At 37.3% G+C, this 22,654-nt stretch overlaps 1 long non-coding RNA gene across 3 annotated transcripts; it reads right to left on the bottom strand.

Moving 5' to 3' along the window:
* Positions 1 to 1,574: 1,574 nt before the first annotated feature.
* On the bottom strand, positions 1,575 to 18,394 carry LOC104093015 (uncharacterized). Of its 3 annotated transcripts, none has more exons than XR_011413776.1 (8): positions 18,240 to 18,394; positions 17,981 to 18,078; positions 15,720 to 15,781; positions 15,583 to 15,641; positions 14,213 to 15,498; positions 3,175 to 3,503; positions 1,691 to 2,139; positions 1,575 to 1,589 (listed from the first exon to the last, which is right to left on the bottom strand). It is a non-coding gene; the product is annotated as an uncharacterized lncRNA (long non-coding RNA). The 3 variants fall into 3 exon arrangements; XR_011413775.1 differs by having other exon boundaries at positions 14,320 to 15,498; XR_011413777.1 differs by lacking the exon at positions 3,175 to 3,503 and having other exon boundaries at positions 14,320 to 15,498.
* Between the last annotated feature and the right edge of the window lie 4,260 nt (positions 18,395 to 22,654).

Here is a 22,654-nt window from a genome sequence, read left to right as displayed (position 1 = left end):
CAAAACGACCAAACTCCCGATCTAAAGCTTATGCCAAGTCATTTCCGCTTTTGTGGACACAAGAGTCGCTTCTGCGACACGAGCTCTGCTTCTGCGGACTCCACTAGCCTGTCGACCCCTCGCACCTGCAGATCTCCATCCACTTCTGCGCAATCGCAGGTGTGAAGCCAAATGCACTTCTGCGCTCAATCTCGCTTTTGCACCCAAGACCATCGCTTCTACGGGGCCGCAGATGCGCCCCAATTTTCGCTTCTGCGATTTTCCTCACCAAGCTCTCCCTCGCTTTTGCGACCAATTGTCCGCATCTGCAGACTCGCATCTGGATCCATTCTTCCGCAGATGCAGAAACACCAGAACCAGCAAGCCTTTAGCAATGCAACATGAAACGAAAATGATCTGAACCTGGTCCGAAACTCATTCGGGCCACTCGAAACCCCGTCCAAATATGCCAACAAGTACCATAACATAATACGGACATATTCGAAGTCTACACATAACAACATCGAAACGATAAATCGCACATCAATTCGAGTTAGAATGAACTTTCAACTTTCAACTTCCAAAACTCGCGCCGAAACATATCAAATCAACCCAGAATGAACCCAAATTTTGCACACAAGTCCCAAATGACATAACAAAGCTATTCAAATTTTCAGAATAACAATCCGAACCCGATATCATTGAAGTCAACTCCCGGTCAAGCTTATGAACTTACCAAACCTTTAAATTTCCAACTTTCATCGATTAGCGCCGAATCCTTCTGGAAATAACCAAATGCAAATCCGGGCATACGCCCAAGTCCAAAATTAACATCCAGACCTAACGGAATCATCAAAACTCTGTTTCGGGGTCAAATTCACAAAAGTCAAACTTGGTCAGCTTTTCCAATTTAAAGCTCAAATAATAAAATTCATTCTTCCAAATCGATTCCGAATAACTTGAAAATCAAAACCGACGATTTACATAAGTCATAATACATCATACGGAACTACCCATGCCCTCAAACTACCGAGCGAAGTGCAAATGCCCAAAACGACCGGTCGGGTTGTTACATTACTCTACTCATCCTTTATTCTGATCAAAAATTCACAAAATTGCATAAGAATATTTTTGTTCCTATTTATTTATACATTATAGAGAAAATTTCCATAACTATGGATTTTTTTTATAGTACTTTAGTTTGTAATCCATTTGAACAACCTACTTAGTTTTCGAAGCACTTCGTTTGGAAATTCACAATCTCCTATTAACAGGATTGCTGCCTGCATTCACGCTTTGTTCTTTTGGTGACATAGGAGAAGAGAAAGCCATATATATATATATGAGGAACAATAAACAAAATAAATATTTTGGATTTGTTTATAATGATTAAATTATGTCTTGTTTCCACCTTTCTAGTCACTAGTTTTTGGACACGTGTGTCCCACGTTTTTTAGTATAGATATTTTTAAAAGATAGTGATAATATTAAAACGTGTATATAATGAGTAGCATAAAATGTAAAGAAAAACATTACAAGCTCAATTGAAGAATGGTTTTTCTATTTTATGAGTTGATTATCGGACTTTAGTGATTAGATGTCGTCTGAACCTGAAAAGTAAAATCATTTAATTTAGTTAGTTATACATTATAGAAAATAATCTAATTAATTATATTATTCTTTGAAAACATGTTATATGCCCGTATCGTACCTAACACTTCCTTGTACACAATGTTCTTGGTATATGTTCTACTTCGACGTGTTGGTTGCTCTGTCATGATGAGAACATTTGATGTGGACACTGATATCCCTCTTGAAAGTACAACGTACAGTTGTCCATGCGAAAAAATATGTTGAGTCAAATACAAGCCAACATTGGGAATAGTTTGGCCTTGTGCTTCAATTATTGTCATTGCAAAGCAAAGGTGGACTGGAAATTGCTTCTGAATGAACTTGAAAGGATATCCTTCATTTTATGGGGGTGAAAGCTGAATGCGTGGAATAAACACATGCTTTGTTGCACAATGGCATATCATAATTTTTGCATGCAAAACGTTGTTGTCAAAGCCTCTACATATCATTCTTGTTCTATTACATAAGCTATTTGAGGGGTCTAGATTCCTAAGTAGCATGATGGGTGCATTCTCCTTCAAAACTAACCTACATAAGAAAAAAAAAAAGTTAAAAGGAAAGTCATTTTTTATTGCAGCTTTCAGGTTTGTATGTATAAGTTAAAACAAAGAGAAATAGAGTTGAAACAAAATATGTTTATAAATCATGATGTATAATATGATAAAATACCTATGCGGGGGAGACCATTAGGTGTTAAACTGTTTAGATATTCTTCCTGATAATAATTATTTGTGTCATCTTCTGCAGAGTCAAAACTAATAAATATTTTGCTTTCACCTGATACCATAGCTATCAACCTCTCATTTAGCTTGTCAACATGCTCATTTCTGCTTACTAAGATAGCCCTCCCCGTTACATATTTTGCAGAGTTAGCATTCTCTTATAGTGATGGGTATAACTGGAGTAATTTGCAATTTAACTTTCAACTTACTCTACTCATCCTTTATTCTGACCTAAAATTCACAAAATTGCATAAGAATATTTTTGTTCCTATTTATTTATACATTATATAGAAAATGTTCATAACTCTGGATTTATTTTATAGTACTTTAGTTTGTAATCCAATTGAACAACCTGCTTAGTTTTCGAAGTATTTCGTTTGGAAATTCACAATCTCCTAGCAACATGATTGCTGCCTGCATTCACGCTTTGTTCTTTTGGTGACGTAGGAGAAGAGAAAGCTATATATATGAGGAACAATAACCAAAATAAAGATTTTGAATTTGTTTATAATGATCAAATTATATTTGGTCTTGTTTCCACTTTTCTAGTCACTAGTTTTTGGACACGTGTGTTCCACTTGTTAAAGTAAGAATTTTTTTAAAGGACTATGATAATATTAAAATATGTATATAATGAGTAGCATAAAATGTAAGGAAAAAAATTACAAGCTCAATTGAAAAATGGTTTTTTTATCTTATGAGTTGATTGTCGGACTTCATTGATTAGATGTCGTCTGAACTTGAAAAGTAAAATCATTTAATTTAGTTAGTTATGCATTAGAAAAAATAATCTAATTGCTTATATTATTCGTTTAAAATATGTTATATGCTCGTATCGTACCTAACACTTTCTTATAGACGATGTTCTTCGTATATGTTCCACTTCGACATGTTGGTTGCTCTCTCATGATGAGAACTTTTGTTGTGAATATTGATATTCTCTTGAAAGTGCAACGTACAGTTGTCCATGCGAAAAAATAAGTTGGGGTAAATACAAGCCAGCATTGGGAATAGTTTGGCCTTGTGCTTCAATTATTGTCATTGCAAAGCAAAGGTGGACTGGAAATTGCTTCTGAATGAACTTGAAAGGATATCCTTCATTTTATGGGGGTGAAAGCTGAATGCGTGGAATAAACACATGCTTTGTTGCACAATGGCCTATCATAATTTCTGCATGCAAAACGGTGTTGTCAATGCCTCTACATATCAATCTTGTTCCATTACATAAGCCATTTAATAATGAATTAGAGTTTTAAAACTCAACTGAGTTGACTTTGGTCAATATTTTGAGCAAACGGACTCTGATCAGTGTTTTGACAGTTCCGATAGGTTCGTATCGTGATTTGGGATTTGGGCGTATGCCTGAAATCAAATTCCGAGGTCCCTAGCCCGAGATATGGAATTTTGATGAAAAATTAAAAGTTTAAGTTCAGATAGTGACCGGATATCGAATTATGTGCAAACGATCCCGAAATAGAATTTTGATGATTCCAACACTGTATGGTGACTTTTAACTTAGGAGCGTGATCGAAATTTTATTTGGAAGTCCGTAGTAAAATTAGGCTTGAAATGGCTAAAATAGAAATTTAAGTTTGAAAGTTTGAACGGGGAGTTGACTTTTTGATATCGCGGTCGGAATCCAGTTTTGAAAATTTTCACAGCTCTGTTATGTCATTTATGATTTGTGTGCAAAATTTGAGGTCAATCGGACTTGATTTGATAGGTTTCGACATCGAATGTAGAAGTTAGAAATTCTTGAGTTTCATTAAGCTTGAATTGAGGTGTGATTTGTGATTTTAGCGTTGTTTAATTTGATTTGAGGTTTCAAATAAGTTTGTATTATGTTTTAGGACTTATTGGTGTATTGGGTTGAGGTCCCGAGGGCCTCGGGTGAGTTTCGGATGGTTAATGGATCAAAAGTGGAACTTAGCTGCTGCAATTTTTTTGTTGGAAATGTTGTCAAAATCGGGCTCTCTCACAGATTTGTAAGTTATAAAAACAGGGGACTTCGTCCCATTTGCCATTTTTGACGAATTGGAGCTTGAGGACAGGCGATTTTGATATATTTTCAAGGAAAAATATTGGGCTAAGTGATTCTAACTTGGATTTGGTCAATAAACATGAATATATCATTGTTTTCACTATTTAATTAGTGTTTTGAGATAGAAATTTGGGAAAATTTTAGAAATCTCATAGAAACGAATTTTCGATATTTCGGTGTCGATTCGAAGTCGGATTTGAGTGAAACTGGTATGGTTGGACTCGTAATTGAATGGGTTGTCGGATTTTGTAAGTTTCGCCGGATTTCGAGACATGGGCCCCACGGGCAATTTTTGAGCTAATTTCGGATTTTATTGAAAAATGTAATATTTTCTTATGAAATTGATTCCTATAATTTTTGTTGACTGTATCGAATTAATTATGACTAGATACGAGTCGATCGAAGTCGAAAAATCGAGGAAAAAGCATAATACTTGGTTTAAATTGGAGCAAGTTGAGGTAAGTGGCTTGTCTAATCTTATGTGGGAAAATTTGCCCTAGGATTGGTATTGATATGATTATTAAAATGTGTTGAAAGTCGTGTACACGAGGTGACGAGTGTGTACACGGGCTAAATGTGAAAGATTATATTTTTAAATTGTGTAGATCACTGTTGCGCATTTATTAAATTATTTTATCTTGTTATATTCTTCATCATTGATCTGAAATATATACCTTAAATTTATTTGACATGTTCCTGCTAATTATTTTACCTGTTTAGTTGAAACTTGGTTTCTTTTAATCTGTACATTATTTGAAGGTTGATTTTCTTTAGATTAAATATTATTAATATGAAATATTTGACATTTTTAAATTTGATGTTGAAGCAACGTATTACAGATTTTGAAATATTATTTTCCTGAATTATTTATTCCGAATATTTTTGTAAGATTTTCGTACTCATTGTGATGGAGCCGTGAACTCTTTATTGTGAAAAAATATTGTTGTTGAATTATTTTGACAAGTTAAATTATTTGAGCACTTAAGGTGCAAATTGTGATATATTGTGATATTGATACGCATGTGGTGGTATAAGGTCTGGGTATTGAAACGCATGCGGTGAGATAAGGGTGGCTTGATACGCGTGGCTAGTAGGGGGAACTACTAGAAGTCATGCGGTGTGATAAGGATGGCTAAAACGCGGGATGCTATTTCGGAAAAAAATATTTTCTTTAAAATAAATTATGAAGGCTCCCGTGGTGAGATAAGGAAATGAGATATTGTGAATTTATTTATGATTTGGGACTACGAGGCGGTACCTTGGGAGTGCTCTTGTTGATATTGATTTATGGCCGCAGTTGCCTTTGATTATTTGTTATGATTTACTTGAAGTTGAAAGGAAATTTTGTTTTGTTTCCACGAGATATTAATTGCCATTATTTGGTGTAATTAAATGTGACATACTACTTAATTCATTTTCATTGTCATTTTATCTTATTATATTGTTTAAACATTTTACCATGTCATTATTTATTCTCCAGTAGGGTCTGACCTGACCTCATCACTACTCTACCGAGGTTAAGCTTGGCACTTACTAGGTACCGCTGTGGTATACTCATACTATGCAACTGCACATCCTTTTGTGCATATCCAGGTACATCTTATCAGACCAGACATCGGTAAACTAACTGTACGAGGAGACTTCGAGGTATATCTGCAGGCGTCCGCACACTCTGGAGTACCCTTCTATCTTACTATGTTGTCTTCCTTATTTGTTTTATACTCTGATGTATAGAGACATGAAGAGTAAATTTTTAGAAACTTGTGACTTATTTCTACCGGGTTTTGGGAGTTAAAATTGGTTGAATTGTAGTTTATTTATTACAGATATTTATTATTATTTTGCATTGATAGGCTTACCTAGTCTTAGAGACTAGGTGCCATCACGACCTCCTACGGAGGAAATTTGGGGTCGTGACAAGTTGGTATCAGAGCTCTAGGTTCATAGGTGTTATGAGTCACAAGCAGGTTTAGTAGAGTCTTGCGGATCGGTACGGAAACGACTGTACTTATCTTCGAGAGGTTATGGAACTGTTAGGAAATATTCACTTCTTTGATTCCTTATTGTGCGCCTTTGTTGATTTCAAAGTTCTAAACAATTATCTTTCTATTCTCTCACAGATGGTGAGGACACGCACAACTGGATCTGATGATCAGACACCCGCGCCCCCTGTTGGAGCCGCAAGAGGCCGGGGTCGGGGTAGAGGCTGAGGAAGACCACGTGGTGCAGCCAGAGCACCTCTACGAGCTGCTGCACCAGAGCTACCAGTAGCTCCAATTGGAGAGCAGGCAGCTGAGATGCGTATTACTACTCCTACCCTTCAGGAGACTCTTGCCTAGTTTTTGAGCATGTTTGGAACTTTAGCTCAGGCAGGGTTAATTCCACTTGCTCCTGCCACATCTCAGGCTGAGGGAGGAGCATAGACTCTCGTCGCCCGTAATCCAGAGCCACGGGCCCAAGTGAACCATGCCCCAAAGGTTATACCAGTGCAGCTAGTTGTCCCAGTTCGGCCTGAGATTAGGACAGCAGTTTCAGAGGGGGAGCAGCTCAGGCTCGAGAGGTATAAGAAGTACCACCCTCCTACTTTCAGTGGTTTAGCTTCAGAGGATGCTCAGGGTTTTATGGAGGAATGTTACTGTATCCTTCGTACTATGGTTATTGTGGATTCCAGTGGGGGTTTTTTCAAGGCATTCCAGTTTAGAGGAGCGGCCTGCCAGTGGTGGCGGGCATATGAGTTGAATAGTCCGGCTGAGGCAGCTTCACTTACTTGGACTCAATTTTCAGATATGTTCTTAAGGGAGTATGTTCCTCAGAGTCTTAGAGATGCATGGCGCGCAGAGTTTGAGCAGTTGTACCAGGGTTCTATGACCGTGTCAGAATATGCGGTGCGATTCAGTGATTTGGCTAGGCATGCACCAGCCTAAGTTGCTACTGTTCGAGAGCGGGTTCGCAGATTTATTGAGGGTCTCCACCCTAGTATCAGATACAGTATGGCCCGAGAGCTAGAGATGGACATCACATACCAATATGTGGTGCCAATTGCTAGGAGATTGGAAGGTATGCGGACCCGGGAGAAGGAAGAGAGGGAATCTAAGAGACCCCGAGATTCTGGCACATATAATAATTCTCATGCCCCAGTTGTAGCCCGTCATGGTAGAGGTTATATGAGTCGTCCTATTCATTCAGCACTTCCAACTTCCAGTGGTATTCCGGCTAATCCCAGACCTCATATTCCATATTATGCACCGCTAGTGTCTATTGTACCTCCTGTACGGGGTGCTTTCAGCGGGCAGTCTAGTTGATTAGGCCTGAGCCAGTCTCAGCAGCCACGTCCTCCGAGGGCTTGTTTTGAGAATGGTGATACTTGTCATATTATGAGAGATTGCCCCAGATTTAGGAGGGGTGAACCTCCACATATTTCTTAGGCCCCACCTATTCCAAAGGGCCCTCAGGCTTCTCAGGCCATGATTATTACACCAGTTGCCACTCCACCTGCATAGCCAGCTAGAGGTGGAGGTCGGACAGGTAAAGGTCGCCCTAGAGGGGGAGGCCATGCCAGATATTATTCCCTTCCTATTAGGACAGTTGTCGTTGCATCCGATTATGTTATCACAAGTATTATTTCGGTCTGTCATAGAGATGCATCGGTCTTATTTGATCCAGGCTCCACTTATTCTTATGTGTCATCTTATTTTGCCCTGTATTTGGGCGTATCACGTGATTCCTTGAGTTCTTCTGTTTATGTATCTACACCCGTGGGTGAATCTATTATTGTGGACCGCGTGTATCGGTCGTGTTTAATTGTTATCAGCGATTTTGAGACCAGAGCTAATTTATTATTGCTCAGTATGATGGATTTCGATATTATTTTGGGCATGGACTGGTTGTCTCCCTATCACACAATTCTTGATTGTTACGCCAAGACGCTAACGTTGGCTATGCCAGGCCTACCGCGCCTAGAGTGGAGAAGGGGTGTGATGCACATATGGCCTATGTGAGAGATGTTAGTATTGATACTCCTACTATGGAGTCAGTTCCTGTAGTAATGGATTTTTCTGATGTATTTCCAGCAGATCTTCCGGGTATGCCACCCGACAGGGATATTGACTTTGGAATTGATTTACTACCGGGTACTCAGCCCATTTCTATTCCACCATATCGTATGGCTCCAGCAGAGTTGAAATAATTAAAAGAACAGTTACAGGAGTTGCTTGATAAGGGTTTCATTCGGCCCAGTGTATCGCCTTGAGGTGCTCCTGTCTTATTTGTGAAGAAGAAGGATGGTTCTATGCGGATGTGTATTGATTACCGCCAGCTGAACAAAGCTACACTGAAGAACAGGTATATATTGCCACGTATTGATGATTTATTTGATCAGCTTCAGGGTGCCAGAGTGTTCTCTAAGATCGACTTACATTCAGGCTATCATCAGTTGAAGATTCGGGAGCCAGATATCCCGAAGACTGCTTTCAGGACTCGGTACGGTCATTACGAGTTCCTTGTGATGTCTTTTGGGCTGACCAACGCCCCAGCAGTATTTATGCACTTAATGAATAGTGTATTTCAGCCCTATCTTGATTCTTTCGTCATTATATTTATTGACGATATTCTGGTGTATTCCCGGAGTCGGGAAGATCATGAACAGCACCTAAGGACTGTGCTTCAAACTTTGAGAGAAAAGAAGTTATATGCAAAATTTTCAAAGTGTGAATTCTGGCTTGATTCAGTGGGATTTTGGGTCATATAGTTTCGTGCGAGGCGATCAAGGTAGATCCGAAGAAAATTGAAGCAGTGCAGAGTTGGTCCAGACCGTCCTCAGCTACGGAAATCCGGAGTTTCCTTGGTTTGGCAGGGTATTATCGTCGATTTGTAAAGGATTTCTCTTCTATTGCTGCATTTATGACCAAATTGACCCATGAGGGTGCTCCGTTCAGGTGGACCGAAGAATGTGAGAAGAGCTTCCAAAAGCTCAAGACAACTTTGACTACATCCCCAGTATTGGTATTACCTACAGGTTCAGGGGCTTATATTGTGTATTCTGATGCATCGCGTATTGGTCTCGGCGTAGTGTTGATGCAAGACGGTAGGGTGATTGCCTACGCGTCCAGACAGTTAAAGGTGCATGAGAAGAATTATCTTGTACATGACCTTGAGTTAGCAGCTATTGTTCATGCCTTGAAGATTTGGCGGCATTATTTGTATGGTGTCCAGTGCGAGGTCTACACTGATCACCGAAGTCGACAGCATCTGTTTAAACAGAAGGATCTTCATTTGCGGCAGCGGAGGTGGTTGGAGTTGCTTAAGGATTATGATATCACCATTCTCTATCATCCTGGGAAGGCCAATGTAGTGGCCGATGCCTTGAGTCGTAAGGCAGAGAGTTTGGGGAGCTTAGCATATTTACCGATAGCAGAGAGACCTTTAGCCTTGGATGTTCAGGCCTTGGCCAACCAGTTTGTCAGATTGGATGTTTTCGAGCCGAGTTGAGTTTTGGCTTGCGTGAATCGATTCTCCAGGAGGCTCACAGTTCGCGGTACTCCATTCATCCAGGTGTTGCAAAGATGTATCAGGACTTGAGACAGCACTATTGGTAGAGACATATAAAGAAAGACATAGTGGAGTATGTAGCTCGGTGTCTAAATTGTCAACAGGTGAAATATGAGCATCAGCGACCGGGTGGATTACTTCAGAAGTAGAGATTCCAGAATGAAAATGGGAGAGGATCACTATGGATTTCGTTGTTGGGCTCCCACGGACTAAGAGGAAGTTCGATGCAGCTTGGGTGATTGTGGATAGATTGACCAAGTAAGCTCATTTCATTCATGTGGTTAGTACTTACTCTTCGGAGCAACTAGCTCAGGTCTATATTCGCGAGATTATCAGACTCCATGGCGTACCGGTATCTATCATCTCTGACCGGGGTACGTAGTTTATATCACGGTTCTGGAGGGCAGTACAGCGTGAGTTGGGTACTCGGGTAGAGTTGAGTACAGCATTTCACCCTCAGACGGAGGGGCAGTCTGAATGCATTATTCAGATACTGGAAGATATGCTTCGTGCGTGTGTGATAGATTTTGGGGGTGCTAGGGATCAGTTCTTACCACTTGTGGAGTTTGCTTACAACAACAATTATCAGTCAAGCATTCAGGTGGCTCCGTATGAGGCCTTGTATGGTAGGCGGTGCCGGTCCCCAGTGGGTTGGTTCAAACCGGGCGAGACTAGGCTATTGGGTACAGACTTGGTTTAGGATGCCTTGGAAAAGGTTAAGTTGATTCAGGATCAACTTCTTACAACTCAATCTAGACAGAAGAGTTATGCGGATCGGAAGGTTTGTGATGTTGCATTCATGGTTGGTGAGCGAGTATTGCTCCGGGTTTCGCCTATGAAGGGTGTGATGAGGTTCGGGAAGAAGGGCAAGTTGAGCCCTAGGTATATTGGGCCTTTTGAGATTCTTGAGAGAGTTGGAGAAGTGGCTAACAAACTTGCACTACCACCTAGTCTCTCTGCGGTTCATCCAGTATTCCATGTTTCCATGCTTCAGAAATATCACAGCGACCCGTCTCATGTGTTAGACTTCAGTTCAGTTTTGTTGGACAAGGATCTATCTTATGTTGAGGAACTAGTGGCTATTTTGGATAGGCAGGTTCGAAAGCTGAGGTCAAAGAACATTGCTTCCGTGAAGGGGTCATCCAGTCGAAGAGGCGACTTGGGAGACCGAGCATGATATGTGCAGCTGTTATCCACACCTATTCACCAACTCAGGTACTTTTTCTAACTCCGTTTGAGGACGAACGTTTGTTTTAGAGGTGGAGAATGTGATGACCCAAAATGTCATCTTTAAATTTAATAATTAATTTTGTATTCTAAGACCTCGAAAAATATTATTTATCATTCCTCGACTTGCGTGCATAATCCGTAAAAAATTTTGAAAAGTTTTTATGTGAAAAAAAATGAATTAAAATGTGAATTAGAGCTTTAAAACTCAATTGAGTTGACTTTGGTCAACATTTTGAGCAAACGGACTCGGATCAGTATTTTGACAGTTTTAGTAGGTCCGTATCGTGATTTGGGATTTGAGCGTATGCCTGGGATCAAATTCCGAGGTCCCTAACCCGAGATATAAAATTTTGATGAAAAATTAAAAGTTTAAGTTCAAATAGTGATCGGATGTCGAATTATGTGCAAACGACTCCGGAATAGAATTTTGATGATTCCAAAATATGGTAACTTTGGACCTAGGAGCGTGATCGGAATTTTATTTGGAAGTCTGTAGTGAAATTAGGCTTGAAATGGCTAAAATAGGAATTTAAGTTTGGATGTTTGACCGGGGAATTGACTTTTTGATATCGGGGTCGAAATCCAGTTCTGAAAATTTTCACAGCTCTGTTATGTCATTTATGACTTGTGTGCAAAATTTGAGATCAATCGGACTTGATTTGATATGTTTCGACATCGAATGTAGAAGTTGGAAATTCTTGAGTTTCATTAAGCTTGAATTGGGGTGTGATTTGTGATTTTAGCGTTGTTTGATTTGATTTGAGGTTTCAAATAAGTTCGTATTATGTTTTAGGACTTGTTGGTGTATTGGGTTGAGGTCCCGAGGGCATCGGGTGAGTTTCGGATGGTTAACGGATCAAAAGTGGAACTTAGCTGCTGCAAAAGCTATTGCAATTTTTCTGTTGGAAATGCTGTCAAAATCGGGCTCCCTGTCAAAACCGGGCTCCCAGTCAAAACCAGGCTCCCTGTCAAAATCGGGCTCCCTGACATATCTGTAAGTTATAAAAACAAGGGACTTCGTCCCATTTGCCATTTTTGACGAATTGGAGCTTGAGCAGAGGCGATTTTGATATATTTTCAAGGAAAAACATTGGGGTAAGTGATTTTAACTTGGATTTGGTCAATAAACACGAATATATCATTATTTTCACCATTTAATTAGTGTTTTGAGATAGAAATTTGGGAAAATATTAGAAATCTCATAGAAACGAATTTTCGATATTTCGGTGTCGATTCGGGATCGGATTTGAGTGAAACTAGTATGGTTGGACTCGTAATTGATGGGTTGTCGGATTTTGTAAGTTTCGCCGAATTCCGAGACATGGACCCCACAGACAATTTTTGAGCTAATTTCGGATTTTATTGAAAATTGTAATATTTTCTTATGAAATTGATTCCTATATTTTTTGTTGATTGTATCGAATTAATTATGACTAGATACGAGTCGATCGAAGTCGGAAAATCGAGGAAAAAGCATAATACTTGGTTAAATTGGAGCAAGTCGAGGTAAGTGGCTTGTCTAACCTTATGTGGGGGAAATTTCTCCTAGGATTAGTTTTGATGTGATTATTAAAATGTGTTGAAAGTCGTGTACACGAGGTGACGAGTGTGTACACGGGCTAAATATGAAAGATTATATTTTTAAATTGTGTAGATCACTATTGCGCATTTATTAAATTATTTTATCTTGTTATATTCTTCATCATTGATCTAAAATATATACCTTAAATTTATTTGACATGTTCCTGCTAATTATTTTACCTGTTTAGTTGAAACTTGATTTCTTTTAATCTGTACATTATTTGAAGGCTGATTTTCTTTAAATTAAATATTATTAATATGAAGTATTTGACATTTTTAAATTTGATATTGAAGCAACGTATTAAAGATTTTGAAATATTATTTTTCTGAATTATTTATTCTGAATATTTTTGTAAGATTTTCGTACTCATTGTGATGGAGCCGTGAACTCTTTATTATGGAAAAATATTGTTGTTGAATTATTTTGGCAAGTTAAATTATTTGCGCACTTGAGGTGCAAATTGTAATTTATTGTGATATTGATACGCATGCGGTGGTATAAGGTCTGGGTATTGAAACGCATGCGGTGAGATAAGGGTGGGTTGATACGTGTGGCTAGTAGGGGGAACTACTAGAAGTCATGCGGTGTGATAAGGATGGCTAAAATGCGGGATGCTATTTCGGGAAAAAAATATTTTCTTTAAAATAAATTGTGAAGAAAATGAGATATTGTGAATTTATTTATAATTTGGGACTACGAGGCGGTACCTCGGGAGTGCCCTTGTTGATATTGATTTATGGCCGCAGTTGCCTTTGATTATTTGTTGTGATTTACTTGAAGTTGAAAGGAAATTTTGTTTTGTTTCCATGAGATATTAATTGCCATTATTTGATGTAATTAAATGTGACATACTACTTAATTCATTTCCATTGTCATTTTATCTTATTATATTGTTTAAACATTTTACCATGTCATTATTTATTCTCCAGTAGGACCTGACCTGACCTCGTCACTACTCTACCGAGGTTAGACTTGGCACTTATTGGGTACCGCTGTGGTGTACTCATACTACGCTACTGTACATCTTTTTGTGCAGATCCAGGTACACCTTATCAGACCAGGCATCGGTAAACTAACTGTACGAGGAGACTTCGAGAAATATCTGCCAGTGTCCGCAGACTCTGGAGTCCCCTTCTATCTTACTATGTTGTCTTCCTTATTTGTTTGACTCTGATGTATAGAGACATGGAGAATAAATTCTTAGAAGCTTATGACTTATTTTTACCGAGTTTTGGGAGTTGAAATTGATTGAATTGTAGTTTATTTATTTCAGATATTTATTATTATTCTGCATTAATAGGCTTACCTAGTCTTAGAGACTAGGTGCCATCACGACCTCCTACGGATGGAATTTGGAGCTGTGACAGAAAGTTATTTTTTGTTGCAGCTTTCAGGTTTGTATGCATAAGTGAAAACAAAGAGAAATAGTGGAGAAACAAAATATGTTTATAAATCATGATGTATAATATGATAAAATACCTATGTGAGGGAAGACCATGGGGTGTTAAAGTGCTTAGATATTCTTCGTGATAATAGTTATTGGTGTCATCTTCTGTAGAGTCAACTAATAAATGTTTTGCTTTTACCTAGGACCATAGCTATCAACCTCTCATTTAGCTTGTCTAACATGCATATTTCTGCTTGCTAAGATAGCCCTCCCTGTTACATATTTTGCAGAGTTAGCATTCTCTGGTTATAATTGGAGTAATTTGCAATTTAACCTTCAACTTACTCTACTCATCCTTTATTCTGACCTAAAACTCACAAAATTGCATTAGAATATTTTTGTTCCTATTTATTTATACATTATAGAGAAAATGTCCATAACTCTGTATTTGTTTTATAATACTTTAGTTTGTAATCCAATTGAACAACCTGCTTAGTTTTCGAAGCACCTCGTTTGGAAATTCACAATATTGCTGCCTGCATTCACGCTTTGTTCTTTTGGTGACGTAGGAGAAGAGAAAGCTATATATATGAGGAACAATAACCAAAATAAAGATTTTGGACTTGTTTATAATGATCAAATTATATCTAGTCTTATTTCCACCTTTCTAGTCATTCTTGAAACAATTTAAAACTTTAGATTGTCCAATTTAAATCGTCTGTCTCTATCACTTGTAGTTATTAGTCATTCATTAATAAAGAATCCATTGATATTAATCTAATCCAATTAAAATGCACCAATTGAACGCTCGAAGAAATACATCCTCTCTAAACACCAAATCACTATAATCAATAACTGGTGGGGAATGTTAGTCCGGCTAACGCTTGAGGCATAAACTGTTTTGGACAAGAAAAAATAGACCAAGTTACTCTTTTCCTATTCTGTAACTTAGACGCTACTCTTTATGTTTATTAATTTGCAAAGTCAGGAAATAAATGAAAAAAATACAAATCATCCTGTAAGCTTTGACAATAAAATCAAAGTTCATATCATACGGGAAGAAGTGCACTAATTTCTCATACCGTGTAGAGACATTATTCAAAATTGACAATGGAATCCCTAAAGGAGATCCAAGCGAGTTCTCTATTGAGACATCACAAAAGTGACAAACTTGCGAAAGCAAATAACACTAAAATGCAATAATATTATAGCATTACTACTTACTACCATGATCACTTCCACACCGCCGTATGCAACAACAGCCCCATCACAGCTATGAGGACTCGATTTTCTTCATCATATTAGTATGGGAGAGGAAAAAGAAAAAGCAACTCTGTACATCTTACACCTTCCTTCCAAGTCACTGGTTCTTGAAAGACTGCAGAAAAAAATATCAGTCAGTAAACCAATTTATTAGTTCGGCGCTTATTATAATTACATTTAAATGTTTCACAGTCAAAACCTCGGAGTTTTTGGACACATCCTTGATCAGGTCAGTAACTTCTCTCTTCTTTTGCTCAGCTGCAAATGTACCAAAACATATGCTCAGAACAGCCTGAAAACTTGAATAAAATGAGGACGAGATGGTATATTAGTTACCCATTTTAGATAGATCCTCCATTCTCCTCGAGGTCCTTACTGCAAATCTTTGGAAACCAGGGCTGAGGTGAAAAGAAAGAGGCAGTTTAGTGGGCATCTTCTGATGACCATTACAGCATAATATCTCAAGTCTGATACTACTGAAAGAGACATAGTAAATGGTATCCAGAAAAATAAAAACATTAGATTCCCCACGGGACCAGAAAGATATGTTTCCTCTCGACATAGGAACATTTTCTCCATTTACCCAGAGACATAGGCACATGAAGGTTTTTTTTTTTTTTTGAGAGGTCAGTCACATGAAGAAGTAATTCCAAACTCTCCTACAAAATTAACTCCTGGCACACAACATCATTTTAAGTTTAATCTTGTCTACAATTTTATACAACAACAACAACAACAACCCAGTTAAATCCCACAAGTGGGGTCTAGGGAGGGTAGAGTGTACGCAGACCTTACCCCTACCCCGAAAGGGTAGAGAGGCTGTTTCCAAAAGACCCTCAGCTCAAGAAGAAGAAAATAAACAATAGACAATAGATCAGTGACAGCAACAGAAGCCAAAAAAATAATATCAGCGTCGTAAGAAATAGAAAATAAATGTACAAGCAATATCAATAACCAGTAATAATGCCATAGAAAATAGTGTGGAAACTACATAACCACTAACAACCCAAGGCGAAACATTATAAGCCTAGCCTAGCCCCGCCCCCAGAACAACTTAGAAAAACGCTCGACTCCCTCCTAACCTATAAACCTAATGCTCGACCTCCACACCTTCCTATCCAGAGCCATATCCTCGGAGATCTGAAGTCACGCCATGTCCTGCCTAATCACCTCACCCCAATACTTCTTAGACCGCCATCTATCTCTCCTCAAACATGCCATTATCAATCGCTCAAACCTCCTAACCGGGGAATCTATGCTTCTCCTCCGCACGTGCCCGAACCATCTAAGTCTTGCTTCCCGCATCTTGTCGTCCATGGTAGCCACGCCCACCTTCTCCCGAATATCTTCATTCATAATCTTATCCAACCTAGTGTGCCCGGCACATCCATTTCAACATCCTCATTCCTGCCACTTTCAACTTCTGGATATGAGAATTCTTGGTTGCCCAACACTCAGCCTCATACAACATGGCCGGTCTAACCACCGCTCTATAGAACTTGCCTTTAAATTTCAGTGGCACTTGTCTACAATTTTATACGACTAGAATGTCTACAAGAAGTAGCCAGCAACAGCAGCGAGAATAGGTAATACTTGTAAACATGATTCATCCATTGAAATTATCACTTGTCTACAAAGCTACAATAGTAACGCAACAATAAGTTTATACATTCTTAATGCTTTGTGTAATTATAGCTGCACAACTTTTTTTTCTCTATTATTATTTGTTTGAAATCGCATATAAGCCAGAAAGATTTTCCTCATCCCATTCACTCACTGCAGTATAAGAATCTAAGATGTGACAAACAAAAAGGAACACACAACTCACTTTGAGGGAAGCTCTAGCAAGCACAACACAACAATCTTAGCAACAAATGAATAGTTCAGAAAATTTTCTTTCTCAAATAAAACAAAGATAAAATAGAGATAAGAAGATAATTCAAGCAGCCTCGGTCGATTGCATATGTTGATGTCAAATTTCCATCATCTTCACACAAGCCTACAGAGTCATCATTGTCAAGCTTCTACTTCATATTGAAACATTGATTGCTTGTTGTACCGTGTAAATTGTGTGAAAGTAGGATACTCCAAATTCAGAGGTCAGAAAACGTCTTGGTGGAAAAAAAAACGTGAATGAAGGATCCCACTAAATTGAGTTTGGTCCGTGAATCTAAGAATTGGCGAGAATTATTGATCTCTCACAATTCAAAAATCTAGGATTTGTACTGATGACCTGTCATTGATTCCTCCAAATTGCATTAATTTATCCTAAAGACTTGCTGAAGGGTTAAAACCGACCAACCCATAATTGGCGAACGCATACATAGTAAACATAAATTATGTAAAATCATTCACAACCCAATAAAGTAAGTTTCATTTTTCCTATAAATTAAGTTTCCTAGGCCGATATGTTTCAATTCCAAACTAATTAAGGTCAGCTATATGAATGTATGAATCTTTTTTATACTGTATCCGTTCCATTCTATTCGAATAAATGTCATTCCAGCACTAAAAGATTTGTCCTTTTAGGACAACCAAAGATAAATAAATAAGATAAGAATATAAACCAAAAGTAAATAATAAATTAGATTAATTACCTGTTGGCGAGTCCATTGACGATCAATTCGTTGGCTACATAAGAAATAACCCTATGAATAAAGTTTCCTCCTCCAGCCATGGCTGATTGCTACAACTTCTATACGAATAAGAACAGGAATAAAATAAATAAAGAACAATCGAAAGATATGAATTTTACGTTTTTCTTCTGATTTAGTAACTTCACAGATCGAATATCAGATTTCGACAAGCAAAGTAAACGTAAGTGAATGAATGGACGAGGTACGATGAGATTGTTACCTTGGGAAATAAGGAATCAGCTAAATTAGGATCTCAAGTTCCCGAAGATTCGAGATATCTCGGGACTTTCAACTTCGGAAACAGGAGAGGAGATGAAATCTTTTCGGTTGGGGGACAATGCATTCATAAGGCTTTTTATGAGGGGTAGGAAGCCCAATTTTAATGGGCTATCAGATATGGGCTTGGAGTCTTAATCCACTTGTTTTCCTTATTTGTTTTAGGGATTTCCTATATACTATATAAAATCTTATTATCAAAATTATTCCAATTTTAAAAATTACCCGTCCTAAATAAAGTTTACTTACAATTTATATACAATTCATTATTAGTGCCTTAAATTAGGAAATTAAGTTATACCATTTTTTTTTTCTCTCCTCTTATCTTTCAATAAGATTCCTTCCAACTCTGGATTACCTATTTTAAGCTAAACACAAACTCGTCCAAAAACATATCAAACTTGCTCCAGTCACAACTTCTTAGCTGTGTATGTTCTTATTTATCTATTTAGCACACCGTTTTCTTGATTCACTAACGTATTAGCACAACAATTCTGTTGAGATTTGGGAACACAAAAAAAACTTTCGAATTCAAGTATGTACTATACCGTTTTCATTATATAAAACGATTAGCAATTGATTTTCATTGTTCAACTTCTTTGTTTTAGTCAGATATGCTATTCGATAGTTTATTAATCAATTGATTGTCAGAAAAAAAATAATGTATGGTACAACAACATACAAATTAAAAATAAATTTTGTACAAATTTGATATAAATTTGATACATCTACAATAGCATATAAACTAAAAAAAATTATACAACTTATTTATAACTTATGTACAACTTTCATACATACTAAAAATAAATTTCATACAACTAATTATATAGTACACACTTATTTACATCTTATCTACAACTTTCATACATTATTTTTACCAGTTAAAATACATCTACAACATCATACAACGTAAATACAATTTTCATACAAATTTTATACAATGTCTTTTGTATATATTTCGTATGTGGTGTGTGATTCTTGCTCTCTAAAATTCTAATCAAAACATTCTCTCTTAATACAATTTTGATACGTATCAAGAATTTTATGTAAAAAGATAGTATTGATAACTTAAATATAAATTTTATACAACGATTCATACATTATACAACTATTTTTCAACTTTCGTACAACACTCAAATAAAAAAATATACGTACCTACAACAGAATACAATTTACATACAATTATAATACAGATTTACTACAATTTTGTAAGTATATTGTATGTCATGTGTTCTTCTTCTTCTTCTTCGAGGAGTTTCAATTTGAAATTCAGCCAAAATCAAGTCTAATCTTCACCAAACACCCTCAAAATTGAGATATAAACTCCAAACAACATTTTCAATTATTTGCAACAACATCCAATCCAAACAAATAATGATTTTTGAAAACCCAAATTCAAATTCAAAGCTTCAAAGATTTTTAATGGTTGTCAATGGTAGAGAGTCAAACACCTTCAAATTTTATTGATTGACAATTTCAATTTGAACACCAATTGTGCAACATAAAAGAAAATTGCTAAGTTAAAACTCTATAGTAAAACCAGTATTTTAAAAGGCATTTTCTGGGTGAGGCGCACCAAAAACACCCCGAGGCGATGGTGTGGGGCGAAAGTCTCAAGAGGCATACGCCCAACAGTTCGGGGCGTGCTCGGGCATTCGGGGCATATGCCGGGGCGTTTGAGACATTTTTTTAGTGAGGCATAAGCCCCATAGACTTTTTCAAATTAAAATAAAATTTGTTTGAATAAGTCCTTCATATAATACCCAAATTTTTAAAAGTCGGCTTGGTAATTACTCAAAAGTTTTAAAAAGGAACTGAAATGTATTAAATTTAAAAGTCAAGACTTTTTTTATTGATTGAAGCCCTAATTTATGGCATTTTCCAATTCTTTATCTTGTCCGCTAGTCTGCTAATATCTCTCATAAGCAACAAATATTCAATGTTTTTTTACAAATACAAAGAGAAATCCATTCTCCTTCATAGCAGCAAGTTCAAAGTTCAAATTGCAAGTTAGTCGTCCCTTTTGTTCTTGCATGTAGAAAATTTTATTCTTTTAAACTCAAGTTACTTATGCTTGTAAGTAGCGTATAATAGATTGTTTTGACTAGTTTTTTGTGGGGATGGAGCATACTCTTCAATTTTTATGCAATTTTACCTGTTTATAAATATTTATTGTAATTATATTATTTTATAAAATATTAAAAATTAAATACCTATGGGGCTTACGCCCTGTTCCTCGGGGCTTACGCCTCGCTGATGCATATGTAAAATGATACGCCTTACGCCCACGCCTTTTAAAACACTGAGTAAAATGATTGAAATCTATTAATGAATTCCATTAAAAAAAATATATACAACGTGAAAGGATAAAAAGTAGAGAACATCAGAGAAAGAAAAATTGGGGAAAGAACAGAGAATGAGAGATAGAGAGACAGGGAGAGATGGAGAGAGAGAGAGAGAGAGAGAGAGAGAGAGAGCAGGAGATCGAGAAAAGAGATGAGAAATAACTTATTCCTTATTCAATTCCTAATATAAATGGATACTCATTTAAAACTAATTTGTATATAATTGATAAATTGTATGTGGTCATGTAATTAAGTTAAAACTTGATTAGGGGGATAATAAAGTTTCATATGTAGTATAGGAAGGTAAAAGCCCGAGAGATTGGAGAGATTTATGACTGAGTGAGGCCGAGGGCCTGATTGTGAGATATTTAAACTATAGCACGTGAGTTGTCCGTGCAGCACGTGAGTTTTTCGTGCAGATCCAGATATTATACCATAGCACGTGAGATGTCCGTGCAGCATGTGAGTTGTCCGTGCAGATCCATATATTATACTAGTATATGAGTTGTCTGTGCAGCACGTAAGTTATCCGTGCAGCACGTGAGTTATCCGTGCAGATCCAGATATTATACTATAGTACGTGAGATGTCCGTGCAGCACGTGAGTTGTTCGTGCGGATCCATATATTATACTAGCACGTGGGTTGTCCGTGTAGTACGTGAGTGTCCGTGCGGATTATAGCGCTTGGGCTGAAGGAGCCCCTAAGGAGTCTGTACACACCCCCAGTGAGCGCATGTACCTACTGAGTGCGAGTGCTGAGTGTTGAGTGAGTGGGAGGACTGAGTGACTGTTGCTCTGAGAGGATGCATTGATTTCATTATTGTTATACTACAATTATCATATATCCCTGTTTTGAAAAAATTTCTGAAAGATATTATCTCCTGTTTCAGTCAAACCTGATATGAGATTACTGTTTGGGCATTAATTGTTGAACTTGCAAGCATGTATACTTTCTTATATTGGAAATTACTGTAATTGATCTTAGCTTAGAAACTCGTGACTACTTTTACTTCTTTATTTAGTATTGTTACTTGGTGAGTTGGTTGTACTCATACTACACCCTGCATCTCGTGTGCAGATCCAAATACTTTCGGACACGGTTGTTGCTAGTTGTCGGAGTTTTATCTGTTGGAGATTATCGAGGTAGCTGCTTGACGTCCGCAGACCTTGACTCTCTTCCCTTTCAGTTTTTGTACTGTTCTAAATTTTTAGACAATATTTTTAGCAATCAGACTTTGTTATCATTTAGATGCTCATGTACTCAGTGCCACCGGGTTTTGGGAGTGTATTTATATCCAGTATTTGTGGGATTTTCTCTTAAATTTAATTATTATATTTTCAATATTTAAAAGAAATTATAGGTTATTGATATTGTTGGCTTGCCTAGTATTGAGATAGGCACCATCACGGCAGGTGTGATTTTTGGGTCGTGACAGGTAGCCATTGATCAATATTATACGTGAAATCGCTAAAAATAGTTAATATTATTGACCAAGAATAATAAGAGAATAGAAATAACTTTTCGAATAAATACTCTGACGTGGCAAGCCACTGCCTTTAAAGCGATTTCAGTCCGACTGGGTGCAAATCATTAAGATCGGTCGCTCCCCAAGGTTCCACAGTACTTCCAAACACGTGCACTCGTGGCTGGAAGTTTGGAGTTTGCAAAAAATAATTGCCGAGAAAAAATAAGAAGAATAGTCTTTTGAGAGGATGAGAGAATAATGTTTTTGGTTGGTTATTTAGTTCACAAATGATGATTCTTATATAGGCAAATCATCTACGGTTTCTTCCATCAGAAATGTAAGAATCAAATGGGAGTTAATATTATTCTTGTCTTAGTGACAAAACTGTCATAAAAACACTAATTTCAAACTTTCTGAAAAGCTAATATCTTTTTACAAGCGAAGTCACAAAAATTAAGAAGCCGTCATATGAATGAATGTGAACCATTTATGAAGTAGTAACTTCATTCTCCCACTCTGTATATACATATAATCTAGATATGTTACAA

This window comes from Nicotiana tomentosiformis, chromosome 2 (assembly GCF_000390325.3).
Source record: "Nicotiana tomentosiformis chromosome 2, ASM39032v3, whole genome shotgun sequence".
In the NCBI taxonomy this organism is placed as follows: domain Eukaryota; kingdom Viridiplantae; phylum Streptophyta; class Magnoliopsida; order Solanales; family Solanaceae; genus Nicotiana; species Nicotiana tomentosiformis.
This window is presented reverse-complemented; position numbering and strand designations above follow the sequence as displayed.